This window comes from Octopus sinensis, linkage group LG8, assembly GCF_006345805.1.
Source record: "Octopus sinensis linkage group LG8, ASM634580v1, whole genome shotgun sequence".
Taxonomy (NCBI): domain Eukaryota; kingdom Metazoa; phylum Mollusca; class Cephalopoda; order Octopoda; family Octopodidae; genus Octopus; species Octopus sinensis.
The window spans coordinates 54831520-54846519 of record NC_043004.1 but is presented as its reverse complement, the minus strand read 5'-3'; positions in this window follow the sequence as shown (position 1 = coordinate 54846519).

Here is a 15000-nt window from a genome sequence, read left to right as displayed (position 1 = left end):
CATTTGCACGCCGTGTGAAATGCTTAGCGGTATTTCGTCTGTCTTCATGTTCTGAGTCCAAATTCCGCCGAGGTCAACTTTGCCTTTCATCCTTTCGGGGTTGATAAATTAAGTACTAGTTGGGGGTCGATCTAATCGACTGGTCCTCTCTCCCAAAATTTCGGGCCTTGTTCCCAGAGTAGAAAAGAATATATTCTCTTATATATGGAATATAGTCATGTATAAAGCTATATAAAGAGGAATATTACTTACAACCGGTATATAGGATAGTTATGACATATCTTAAGATATGTGGCTATAAAGATTATATGTAATTATCGAAAAATAATGTATAATTAAAGCTTGCATATCTAAGCTTTAATGACATGTTTCTAGTTTACATCACAAATGGGATTATAAATATTTTGACATAATGGGATCCGAAGGGCGAAGAGTGTAGGAATTATCTAAACATAATCCCGGTTGCTGGAGGAAATGTTTAAAAATAAATTAGTATATCAACAACGACAAGATCAACAACAAAAACAATAACAACACCGACTACGACAACAACAACAACAACAACTACTACTACTACTACTACTACTACTACTACTACTACAAACGTTGCACCTGTCAACAATTATAATATCGATAATTAATGGTAGTGGCTGTGGTAGTGAGAATAGTAATAATGATGAAGATTAATAAAAATGATAAAAACGATAATGATGATGATAATGATGATGATGATATGATGATGATGATGATGATGATGATGATGATGATAATGATGATGATGATGACGTGACGACGGCGGTGATGATAACAATGATAATGATGGTGATGATGCTGAAGATGTAGATGATGTTTATGAAAATGATGATGATGATGATGATAAAGATGACAGCGACAACGATGACGACGACCACAACGACGACGACAATGATGATGAACTAAATAAGTGAAATGAAAAATAAATCAGTATTTTATATACATAAAAAAGCCTACTATAAATATTGGAAAAAGCAACAAAAAAAACAACAATAAATAACTATAACCCACTAGTCAAAAAAAAAAAGCAAAGTATCAAAAAAATACTTTATAACTGAAAATTATACTACTTTTACTGTGATGATTGATTTTCTAACCAGATTAAATTTTGTCACAATTATAAATACACAAAACTGTCAACGGCATTTTAACTTGTGTGAGATTTTGTAAACGGAAACTCAGAAGAAGTTGTAAATAAAATGGCGATACATGTGAGCACGGTAGAAGCATTCAGTGAGCATGCGCTTAAAAAAAATTATGTATGTACATATGTATATATGGTGGAATGTATGGATGCATATTATTACTTGTATGTCTTTGTAGGTGCTTATATATATATATGTGTGTGTCTGTATGTGTGTGTATATATATATGTATATATATTCACTATGAGGGCTAGTTATATATATGCATAATTAAGGATAAAATCAATTAATGATATTATGAGTGGCCAGCATGTAGCATCTAATAAAAACCATATAAGTAAATATTGATATGAATATATAATCATATAGATATATTTATAATTTAGGGTACTGAGAAACAGCAACCTACCCGCTAGAGCTAGACGTCAAAAGACTCTAAAAACCACTTCAAATTACACTCCATAAGTACAAGGCTGAAGGCGTGTAAATGAATAAAAGAGATTTAGTAAAATTTTGAGGTTAATTCTAGAACGTTCGATTTCTGGTTTAATAATACAAATTACTTTACCGTCATCAGTAGAATATACCAGAAGTACATATAAATATATGTTGGTACATATATTTATATGTACTTCTGGTATATTCTACTGATGACGGTAAAGTAATTTGTATTATAAGCCAGAAATCGAACGTGAATATATATAGATATATATATACACACACATACAGACACACACATATATGTATAAGCACCTACAAAGACATACAAGTAATAATATGCATGCATACATTCCAACATATATACATTTGTACATATACATATGTACATATAAATATATATATATATATATATATATATATATATATATATTATATATATATATATATTATATATATATATATATATATATATATATATATATATTATATACATTCTCATACAAGTACATTCGTATATATGTAAATATATACATATATCCACACGTATATACGACGTAAGTCCGATTATTCATTTCGTGCGTATTTGATCAAGATAATACCGCAGTAAATATCAGAATCGGAGTTAATAAATAAATATATATGCATATATAATTAAGGATAAAATCAATTATTGATCTTAACAGTGGTCTTTAGAGTCTTTTGACGTCTATCTCTAGTGTGTAGATGTTGCTTCTCAATACTCTTAATTATATATAATAATAATAATAATAATAATAATAATAATAATAATAATAATAATAATAATAATAATAATAATAATAAAATTCTAACTGGGCCCCACCTGCAAGGTCATGTGCTGTTTATCTTGATATGAGATCACCATGTCGCGCACATATGGTTGTGATGCATGTGCCTGGTGTACCCTTATCAGACGGGTAGTCATGATGGGTATACTGGGCTTTGTATATTTTACCCCAGTGTCACTTTGATGGCATGCACTGCTCTCTCACTCAATAATAATAATATTAATAATAATAATGATAATATATATATATATATATATATATATATATATGCATGCATATACAAGATGTATGTATGAATGTATATAGGAATCTATAGGCGCAGGAGTGGCTGTGTGGTAAGTAGCTTGCTTACTAAACACATGGTTCTGAGTCCAGTCCCATTACGCAGCACCTTGGGCAAGTGTCTTCTACTATAGCCTTGGGCCGACCAAAGCCTTGTGAGTGGATTTGGTAGACGGAAACTGAAAGAAGCCTGTCGTATATATACATGTGTGTGTGTGTGTGTGTGTGTGTGTGTGTGTGTGTGTGTGTATGTGTGTCTGTGTTTGTTCCCCCCACAATCACTTGGCAACCAATGGTGGTGTGTTTACGTCCCCGTAACTTAGCGGTTCGGCAACATTGAACGATAGGATAAGTACAAGGCTTAAGTCTTGGGGGTCGATTTGTACAACTAAAGGCGGTGCTCCATCATGGCAGCAGTCTAATGACAGAAACAAATAAAAGAATAAAAGAATATATATATATATATTATAAATGAGGGTGAAAAATCGATATTAATTTAATAATACCATCAATTTAACACCAAGTGGCTTAGCACAAAAAACTACGGAGAAAATACAAATTTATACATAAATTATTAGAGAGTTAACTCTCTAATAATTTATATATATATATTATATATATATATATATAATATATATATTATATATATATATATATATATATATATATATATATATTAATAAAGTAGATAAATGAATTATCTTATTACGGATAATTCAAATGATAACCGATACCTGGGTAGCAAAAATCACAACAGAAAAAGCACGGTTGAGGTTACGACCATGGGGCCTAAAAACCGTGCCTTAGTGCGGAAATTTGAAGTTTTATATATTTAGTGTAGGAAGAAATGGAGCTGAACGAAGATTTTACAAAATTCCTTTTTATTATTTTCTACATATGTTTCAAAGGCTGCAAAGTCCCTAATTCGGATTGAATAAGGAGTCCATTTTGCAGCCTTCTCTTCAGGAAAATCCAGGAACTTAATTCTCCAACAAAATGCACAGCAAGCTTTTCGACAAACGCTCACGAGGAGCCCATGGAATAAATGGCACAAACTGTCTATCTATATGCGTTGACGCCAGGCTCGATTGTGCAAAATTCTTTCAGATGCCCCCACTGGAAACGGCATACATTTCTCTCATACCAATAAGTCTAATATAGTTAACCCCTTGATTTCCTAAGAAAATTGAAAAAAATTTGAATTAAATTTGTAAGGGGATATCCCTTCCCTGTTAGTATAAGAACTGCTAGTTGTCTAGAACTGCTGACATCCCTGATAGCAGCACTGTATCCTGCCATGACCATTGTGGACACCCCCTCTCTCTATCAAGTGGTTACATACGAACACACAGACACAGCCTTTTCTGTTGCTTGACCATTAATACCTGCTATATCTCTCCCTCTTGCTGCCTTCGAAACACACTGCCACACATACATAGACGCACACACACATACATGAAAGCAATTTCTCACACTCAAACACTCTAGCACTCATTCTTAAAATAATTCAAATATTAACACCAGTCATACAGAATACATTCACACTCTTTGATTTTCCTGTACTCCCCTTCTGCTAACCGGATTTTGACCTTGAATTATCTCAACGGACCTTCTCGTCTGCTTTCACCCAGCCTGGCGTCAACGCATATAGATAGACAGTTTGTGCCATTTATTTCATGGGCTCCTCGTGAGCGTTGTCGAAAAGCTTGCTGTGCATTTTGTTGGAGAATTAAGTTCCTGGATTTTCCTGAAGAGAAGGCTGCAAAATGGACTCCTTATTCAATCCGAATTAGGGACTTTGCAGCCTTTGAAACATATGTAGAAAATAATAAAAAGGAATTTTGTTAAATCTTCGTTCAGCTCCATTTCTTCCTACACTAAATATATATATATATATATATAGCAGCAAAATTAAGGAACGGCCATAATAGGCCATTCAACCCACTAGAAATAACAGCCAAAGCTTCAACCGCAAAACAATATTAATTCCGTAAACCAGGAGAAAATTAAAAAACATTTACCCTGTAATACTTTATACGATGCATCGTTTCGTCTATTCTTTAATGGTAAATCAACCTGATTAAATTAAATCAAGCTAATCTTCCATAGGCCGGTAGATACATCAGTGAAGTCAGCCAGATCGGGGCAGATATTTACACGAGGCAGCTCCACTACTGTCTCTGCAATATCTGACCTAAAATTTTCAAATCATCGCACTCGCGCCAAATTTATCGGCAGCAAATATAAGCTGCCGATTCCATTACGGAATTAAACAGAAAATTCATAATTAATCAATATAGGGTGGCAAAATATTTCGCAGAATTTTTTTGCCACCAGCGGCCTAGTGGGAAAAAAGTAAATAGTCATAGACCATTTATAAATTTAACAGCATTTAAATTTTGGCTGTTATTTCTAGTGGGTTGAATGGCCTATTATGGCCGTTCCTTAATTTTGCTGTTAAATTTATAAATGGTCTATGACTATTTACTTTTTTCCCATTAGGCCACTGGTGGCAAAAAAATTCTGCGAAATTTTTTGCCACCCTATATTGATTAATTATATATATATATATATATATATATGTATATATATATATGTATGTATGTATGTATGTATGTATGTATGTATGTATGTATGTATGTATGTATGTATGTATGTATCTATCTATCTATATATATACATATCAAATTTGCAGGAAAGCATGTATACATGTATGGTAAATAACTCTATGTATGGTCCTCTTCTAGTTTTGATTATTTAAAATTCTCAGCAAGGAATGCTCTGGTTTCTCACAACGATACATAACTCCAACGTTGGTATGTATTGGCATCCTTTCTGTCTCGGGAGACAATGGAGTTGCGCATGTTTTTTTTGTTTTTCTTTGGAGTCTAGTCCGGCTTTTATATTTCATGTCCTGATACATTTCCTGCTGTGGCTGTGTAGTCCTATACTAGACAAACACTCCCTCTGGCAGGTACCGCAAATGTAGCGAAAACTGCTCCTGGCTGGTTGTAGTGCCATGGTCTCTTGTTTACGTCTCTTCCTTTCTTTCCATTTTTCCTCTCTCTCTGTGTCACTCTTTTGTATTCCCTCTTTTACTGTACGTCGCCATTCTCCACGGTTGCCGGCAACTGCCTCCCAACCGCTAATATTGATGTTTGCAGGCCTTCATATCCCTTTTGCAAACATCCCTGTAACGTAAGATCGGTCTACCCACAGACCTAGTACCCCTAGCAAGCTCTCCGTAGAGTATGTCCTTGGGGATTCTGCCATCTTTCATACGGCTAACATGCCCAAGCCATCTCATACGTCTTTGTGTGAGGAGTGCAAACATGCTTGGTATTCCTGCTTGCCTGAGGAATCTTTGTTGGGGATATGATTCTGCCATTTGATGCGGAGGATTTTTCGGAGTCAGCGCAGGTGAAAGATGTTTAGGCGACGCTCTTGGCGTGTGTATAGCGTCCAGGTCTCGCTTCCATACAGTAGAGTGCTGAGTACACATGCCTGGTAGATCTTCATTTTCGTGGTCTTGGTCAGCTTATTGTTGTCCCAAGCCCGTTTGGAGAGTTGGGCCATCGCAGCAGCTGCCTTGCCAATGCGTATATTGAGCTCAGCGTCAAGGGATAGGTTGTAGGTGACGGTAGAGCCCAGATAGGTAAACTTCTTCACCTCTTGTAATCTGTGGTCTCCAATATGTATGTTTGGGATGTCCGATGTAGCCTGGCCCATGATGTTGGTCTTCTTAAGGCTGATAGCTAAGCCAAAGTCGTTACATGCTTGCTCAAAACAGTTAATGAGCCTTTGGAGGGCTTCTTCTGTGTGTGTTACCAGAGCGGCATCATCAGCAAATAACATCTCCTTGATCAGGACGTTTCTAATTTTGGTCTTGGCACGCAGGCGCGAGAGATTGAACAGTTTCCCGTCACTTCTACTGTGCAGAAACACTCCATCATCTGATGTCTGAAAGGCATGTGAAAGTAAGAGTGAGAAGAAGATGCCAAACAATGTAGGAGCGAGGACACAGCCTTGCTTTACCTCGTTTTTTATTTGGAAGGCGGCTGATGTTGAACCGTTGTGCTGTATGGTGCCTTGCATGTCATCATGGAAAGACTTGATGATCCTCAGCAGCTTTGGTGGACATCCGATTTTTTGGAGCAGGAGGAAGAGGCCTGTTCTGCTTACCGAGTCAAAAGCCTTTGTTAGATCAATGAAGGCCATATATAATGGCATTTTCTGCTCTCTGGACTTCTCCTGAAGTTGGCGTATGGAGAATATCATATCGATAGTTGATCTGCTTCTTCTAAAGCCACACTGCGATTCCGGATAGATTCGAGAAGCAAGTAGTTGTAGCCTGGCCAGGATAACGCGTGCAAAGGTCTTTCCAACAGTGCTTAGAAGGGATATACCACGGTAATTGTTACAATCACCACGGTCACCTTTGTTTTTGTAAAGCGTAATGATGTTGGCATCCCGCATATCCTGAGGAACTGTACCCTCTTCCCAGCACTGACACAGAAGCTCATGAAGGTGCCGAAGCAGGATGGTGTTTTTGCCGGCTTTGATGATCTCTGAGGGGATGCCGTCTTTTTCCGGAGCCTTATTTCTTGCTAGGGAGTCAACAGCCTTGGTGAGCTCTGCTATAGATGGCGGACTGTCAAGTTCGCACATGACTGGCAAGATCTTGACACTCTCGACTGCAGCCTCAGCCACTGTGGTCTCCCGTGAGTAGAGATCCTGGTAGTGCTCCACCCATCTACCCATTTGCTTACCTTGATCCTTGATGAGATCTCCAGTAGTTGATTTCAGAGGGGCTGACTTGGTTGCGGATGGACCGAGGGCCTTCTTCAAACCGGCATACATCCCACGGGTGTCGCCCCTGTCAGGAGCTGACTGGATACTCTGACAGATTTCCTGCCAATACCTATTTGCACAGCGTCTGGCTGTCAGTTGGGTTTTATTTCGTGCCTTTCTGAGTTCTTCGAGTGACTTTGTAGAAGAGTCACTCTTGTATTGCACCAGAGCTGCACGCTTTGTTTCGATAACTGGCTCCAGCTCTGAGAGCCCAGCATTGAACCAATCTGGGTTTTGCCTTTCTCTCATGCCGAAAGTATCCAATGATGTCGTATACAAGGCTTCCCTGATATAGTCCCACCTACTTTCAGCAGAGGAGGTTGGGCAGCTACTGAGGGCAACCTTGATAGAAGCAGCAAAACATATTCGCAGTGTAGGGTCCGAGGTTCTGGCGGTGTTGATGCGTGGTCGGCCCACTTTCTTGGAGCGATGAACTTTTTTAGGCAGAATCCTCACCCTGCTTCTAATTAGAGAGTGGTCTGTGTCACAATCCGCGCTGTGGTAACTGCGGGTCAATAGAGTAGAATTCAGAAAGGATCTCCGTGTAATGATGAGATCCAGCTGATGCCAGTAGTGAGATCTTGGATGTCTCCAGGATGCCTTGTGGGATGGCTTGTTGGTAAAGAATGTGTTTGTGATGCACAAGTTGTGGTATGTGCAGAATTCGAGTAGTCTCTGACCGTTGTCATTCATGTTGCCAATACCAAAGTGTCCAACACAAATGGGCCACGAATCATGGTCAGATCCCACGCGAGCGTTAAAATCCCCTAGAAGGTAGATATTTTCAGTCGTTGGTATATTTTCTATGACACAGTTGAGATCTTTGTAGAACTGGTCCTTGGTCTCCTCTGAGCTGTAGAGAGTGGGAGCATAGATGCTGAGCAGATGTACTGAGCCAGAAGAAGTCGAGAGGCGCAGTGAGAGGATACGCTCAGTGCCTCCCGATGGTGGTTCTATTGAGGAGAGTAGTGAGTTTCTCACTGCAAAGCCAACGCCATGTTGACGAGGTTCTTCTGGATCTCTTCCCTGCTAAAAGAAGGTGAAGTCCTGCTCTTTGAGTTTGCCGTTTGAGGGAAGTCTTGTCTCCTGCAGCCCAGCAATATCTATGTTGAGCCTCTTTAGTTCACGGTCAATGATGGCCGTTTTCCTTGTGTCTTCAATCCTGAGAAGATCATCAGATATTCCAGGACACATGGTCCTGACATTCCAGCTTGCCAACCGCAGAACTGGTGTTTTCTTGACTTTTAGTTGCTTGCCTGGTGCAGAGGTTGCAGGTCGCTTTTCGAGTCGTACTCTTAGCTCCAAGCACCCAATGGAGCAGGCGGCTTGTGGCGGGTCAGCACCTTATTAACTGGGGGCTGCCCAGCTTGAGGTGGGCAGTAGCTAACCAATAGGACACGGAAGTCCCTCCCACCGTCAGAGGTAACCCGTAGCGCCCATATTTTACGCCAATCTGAATGGACTTATCACTCGTGACTGTTACCTCCCGTGTTGTTTCTGCAGCTTTTTACAGCAGCACTGAAGTGTCCTCCCCAGTTTTGCGCAGACCTGGGCTATAGGTAAGAAAGTCCTGGGTAGCCCAATCGTCAGGTTTCCTCTCTCGACCTTGCTGATGTAGTCCAGTGGAGTGCAGTGCATTACGTTTGGCACCAGCTTGGTTGCAGGAGCTGCCGGAAGAGTGTCAAGTCGAACACTAGACCGCCTTCGGGGCTCCACTCCGGATTTCTTTGAAGGTTGTCTCCTTTCCGTAACCCTGGATAGGGGCCCATACCGGGTACTGTCAGCCGGAGCCAGCTGAGCCCGGAACTCGTGTCAGGCAGGGTCGTCACTCCCTGAAGTAGTGAAGAAGTTCGCTACCTACTACCTTTTGGTATGCACAAGAACAAAAAACAATAGCAAACTCACATTTTAAACTTGAGAATATTCATGTATATTTTCACTGTTTCGCGTATGTATGTATCCATGCGTACATGAATGAATGTATAAATAATACAGTTCTAAATTTAAAAGATGAGGACTATTTAAGAGGTGAATGTATGTATGTATGTATGTATATGTTTGCCTGTATGTAGGTGTATATGTGAGAATAATTATGTTATGTTATATATATGTATGAATGTATGTGTGTGTTCGTACGCATTTGTGAATGCTGGTTTCTATGTATGTATTACATATATATGTACGTATGCAGTAAAACCACCGGAAGGGAGAGACCTATAGCTGTTGTCACAGCATCCCTCTAGGAAAGAAACACTGATGTAAAACCAGCGGTTTCACGTGAATGATGGTAATTTCACTTTAGCCTGTCACTAGACAGTAATTACAGAGACTCAGCGAAACGTACTCTCATTATACAAGCGTTTAACACTATAGTCTAACAATGTACAAATTTGTAACCTCATTTGTCATTCTGTATACTGAAAGTCCAATGGCGATAGAAGAGTGACAGCGTGTGCTGACCTAACAAGTTGGAAATGCACATTGTTACAACTTTCGTCAGTCACACCTATGCTTCAAACCACTCAAATCTGTAACGGGACTGAGAGGTCATGGATGGAAAATCAGAAATGCCATAGACAACAAGGAAGCACAAGCAGATAGCAATTACCTGTGAAGATGGAGCAATCACCATGAATGTACGTATGTAAGAACATATGTATATATGTATACAAGCAAAACGCCCCCCGTCCAATGGACGGTGCTGAGTTGTCAAACATTTAAACCAAATTTTCTCAAAACATAGGCCTTATCTTTGAGAAACACTGATTTAATCTAAATTTGAGAGACCAGCAAAAGAAGAAATAACGCAACAGCTTATGTACTTGCGCGTACAAATGCACGTTCCCACGGCTTTATCGATCGCATTCTCACCTGGAATCGATTTTTGTAATTTTTTCAAGACTTATACACGCACTGATACTGTCGGTATCTACATATCAAATTTGAGCGCAATCGGATCGAGGATGCCCGAGATCATAGAAGACAGACAGACAGACAGACAGATAGACAGACAGAAAGGATTTTATATAATAGATATGATTGTTTTAGCTTATTTCTGAAATATTTTAGCAACGGAGAAACGAATTCTAAGCCAGAAACAAAGCTCTTTCAGACGGACAGTTGTACTTATATGTGTGAAAGTATATACGTCTCTCAGTGTGTATAATCTAATCACGTTGGAATGCATGTGAATTGCATAATATTTCTGATGCCAGCGCTAAATTTGGTTTGAAAGGTGTGAATATAGTTATGAAAATTTATACTGCATATCACCTAAGATGTATTCATTCTTTACCTCTAGAATCCCTACTAATTACATTGCCAACACCTGCTGTCAACACATTATATCACATATTACCAACATTTGATGATCTATTATCTCATGCTTTCACTTCTTTAACCTTTATACTTTCCCCTTAGATTCACAATCTCTTCATTTCAACTAGTTAACCTTTATGCGTTTCCCTTCATATTTCTCCCAATCTTAACTCCAGTCAGTTAAATATATAATCAAATTCACTAAACCAGTAATATTTATTTCAATAATTGCTTTGGAAAACTAATCTTAGTATTTGTGGTCAAACCAAAGGAAATAACTTAGTGCAAAATATTTATAGTAAATATGTAGCGACTTAAGTCGACTACTATAACTCACCTCAGTTATGCAATACCGGAAGTTTCATATCGCTACGACATACATACGTACGGACATACATACATACATACAACTGCTCCGAAATTTTCAGCTTTTAAACCCAGATAATAAATTCACAATTACACAAATAATTATTAGTTCACTTGGGTTTGTTTGTAAATACCTGTAGCAATCTGGATAAAACTGGATTTTCAGCAAAAAGTGGAACAGTAGAAATATGCAAGCCTTTTCGTAAAATCAAAATTGTCATCTACATCCAAAAATGGAGGTTTGTGTCTTTGTATCTTTGTTAGAAACCAGCTCCTTATTTACAGGACAACTTTAAATAATTAAAACAGAACACACACACACACACACACACACACACACACACACACACACAAATGAATAAACAAACAAACAAATATAAAAACATATATAAAGTCAACAAGTGAGATCCAGAAGATGCTCAATATAGTAAAAGTCTTAGTAACGTTTAAATCATTTGGATTTACACACCGAAATCTTTACCGAGGACTAAGCCTGCCGGGTAAAGAGTAGCTATAAGAGCAATCCTGGTGAAGAGATATGGAGATAATGATTCAAATAAACAAGCAAAACCTTTTGGGCTAGATGTATAAGATATACATACATACAAGCATATATATATGCAAATTGACAGAAAAAATTTTCTCTTTCAGCGGCTTTTAAGCTAGAATATATAGGTCACCTGCTATGCAAGTACATCTCCGTTACACACACACACATATACGCACACATACATATAGATAGATAGATAAATGAGTGTATGAATTCCATGTAAATATGTTTGTCTGCGTGTATATGTATGGATGTGTGCATGTGTATGTATGTGTGTGTGCGTGTATTTGTGTGTACGTGTGTGTAATATCATTTTCTGTAAATTTTGCAAAATTATTCATACATTTTTTCACATTTTTTACTCTCTCTATAATTTTTTATTATGGAGTCAGTTGTTTTATACCGATTTTTCTCAGCAGCATCCCAGCATCTCAAATATATTGAAAAAAAAAAAAAAAAGCAAAAATCAAACTATTTGACGAAAGCGGTCGATAGCACTGGAGTCGGTTTCGCAGTCTAAATCTTCTAAAGCGGTGTCCCAGGAAGGCCGCAGTTTAATGACTGTGGCAAGTAAAATATAACCCACATAAAATTTCTCTCTGATGAATTTTAAGGTGAAGGAAAAACGACGAATCTTGTGAGAGCCACCACCATAGTATACACAAACACACACTTGCACATACTTAGAGGTGTATGTGTGTATAAATGGAAATTGGTAATTTCCAGGACGACTCTTGCAAGATTAGTCGCTTTTCTTTGACCTTAAGATTCCTGTGGGAGAAGTAAAGAATAGCGGAAGTGAGTGTGTGTGTGTGTTTGATAAGGTAGGATTTAGAAGGTATAGGTGTTGGTTTAATTGTAAGATTTGCATGGTCTGCAAGCTATGAGAGACTATAAATTAATTTGCTATGTAATGTATATAATGAAGGTGGGCGAAGTAGAAGAGTTGGTAGTACTAGTAATGGAATTAGATTGGTTGGCGTTAAAGCACTATATATATATATATTATAATATATATATATATATATTATATATATATATATATATATATATATATATACATATATATATATATATATATAATATATATATATATATATATATATATATGTATATATATATATTATATGTATATATATATGTATATATATATATATATGATATATATATATACATTTATATATATATACATTTATATATATATATACATATATGTATATATATGTATATATATATATGTATATATATATATAATATATATATGCATATACATATATATACATTTATATATATATATGTATATATATATATTTGTATATATATATACATACACATATATGTATACATACATACATACAAAGAGAGAGAGAGAGGGAGAGAGAGAGAATGGGGGTGGGAAGAAGAGAAAATATTATTAGAGAAGAAATGTGCTTGCATATGTAAAGCTATGGGTGTGTGTATGTGTATGTGTGTGCGTGTACACACAAACACACACACACATATATACATATATACACATACATATACAAAAAGTACACATTCACATACATATACATATTTGCCCACGTACATGCGTACATACGCGCATATATAAATATATATGTGTGTGTGTTGGTGTGTGTGTGTGTGAGTATGTGTATGCGTCTGTATGTGTGTGTGCGCGTCTTCACATGACTGTATGTATACATATTTCATAGCTGTCAATATACGTACGTACATACATACAAATACACACACATACCTACATACATAGATACATACATACATACATACATGCATACATACCTACATACATACATAGATACATACATACATACATACGTACATAGATACATAGATAGATAGATAGATAGATAGATAGATAGATACATAGATAGATAGATACATACATACATACATACATACATACATACCTACATACATACATACATACATACATACATACCTACATACATACATACCTACATACATACCTACATCGATACATAGATAGATAGATAGATAGATAGATAGATAGATAGATACATACATACATACATACATACCTACATACATACATACATACATACCTACATACATACCTACATCCATCCATACATAGATAGATAGATAGATAGATAGATAGATACATACATACATACATACATACATACATACATACATACATACCTACCTACCTACTACTTACATACATACATACATACATACCTACCTACCTACATACATACATACATACCTACATCCATCCATACATAGATAGATAGATAGATAGATAGATAGATACATACAACATACATACATACATACATACATACATAATACATACCTACCTACCTACTTACATACATACATACATACATACCTACCTACCTACATACATACATACATACCTACTTACCTACATACATACATACATACATACATACATACATACACACATATATGTGTGTTTTGTGTGCCCATGGGTTCCAACGGTATTGAATAAGTGCAGTTATAAAGGGAAACGAGTAGAAGAATGGGCGGTGGTTATAAAGCTGAAGTAGATAAGATCGCTAAAGAAATAAGATAAATAAGTAAATTAAATAGGTGTAATTAAACGAGATAATTGAAAGAAAGTAATAAAATCAATCAATCAGTCAATAAATTAGTGGGAGAACCATACTAGAGTTAGTAAGTTAGCAGTTTGCAGTTCCAAGAACATTATCATCCGGTGGGGAACATTGCACTGTAGACAGAAATAGCTAAAATGTTCCCAAAGTATTGATGCTAGTTGTCGATGTCGTCGCCGCCGCTGCCGCCGCTACCGCCGCTGCCGCCGCTACCGCCGCTGCCGCCGCTGCCGCCGCTACCGCCGCTGCCGCCGCTGCCGCCGCTGCCGCCGCTGCCGCCGCTGCCGCCGCTGCCGCCGCTGCCGCGCTGCCGCCGCTGCCGCCGCTGCCGCGCTGCCGCCGCTGCCGCGCTGCCGCCGCTGCCGCCGCTGCCGCCGCTGCCCCGCTGCCGCCGCTACCGCCGCTGCCGCCGCTGCCGCCGCTGCCGCCGCTACCGCCGCTGCCGTCGCTGCCGCCGCTGCCGCCGCTGCCACCGCTACCGCCGCTACCGCCGCTGCCGCCGCTGCCGCCGCTACTGCCGCTGAGCGTTTAAAGGAGATTTCGCAGCCTCACCATCCAGTATCATCTACCAGGATCTCCAACACTGAGAAGTCTTTCGA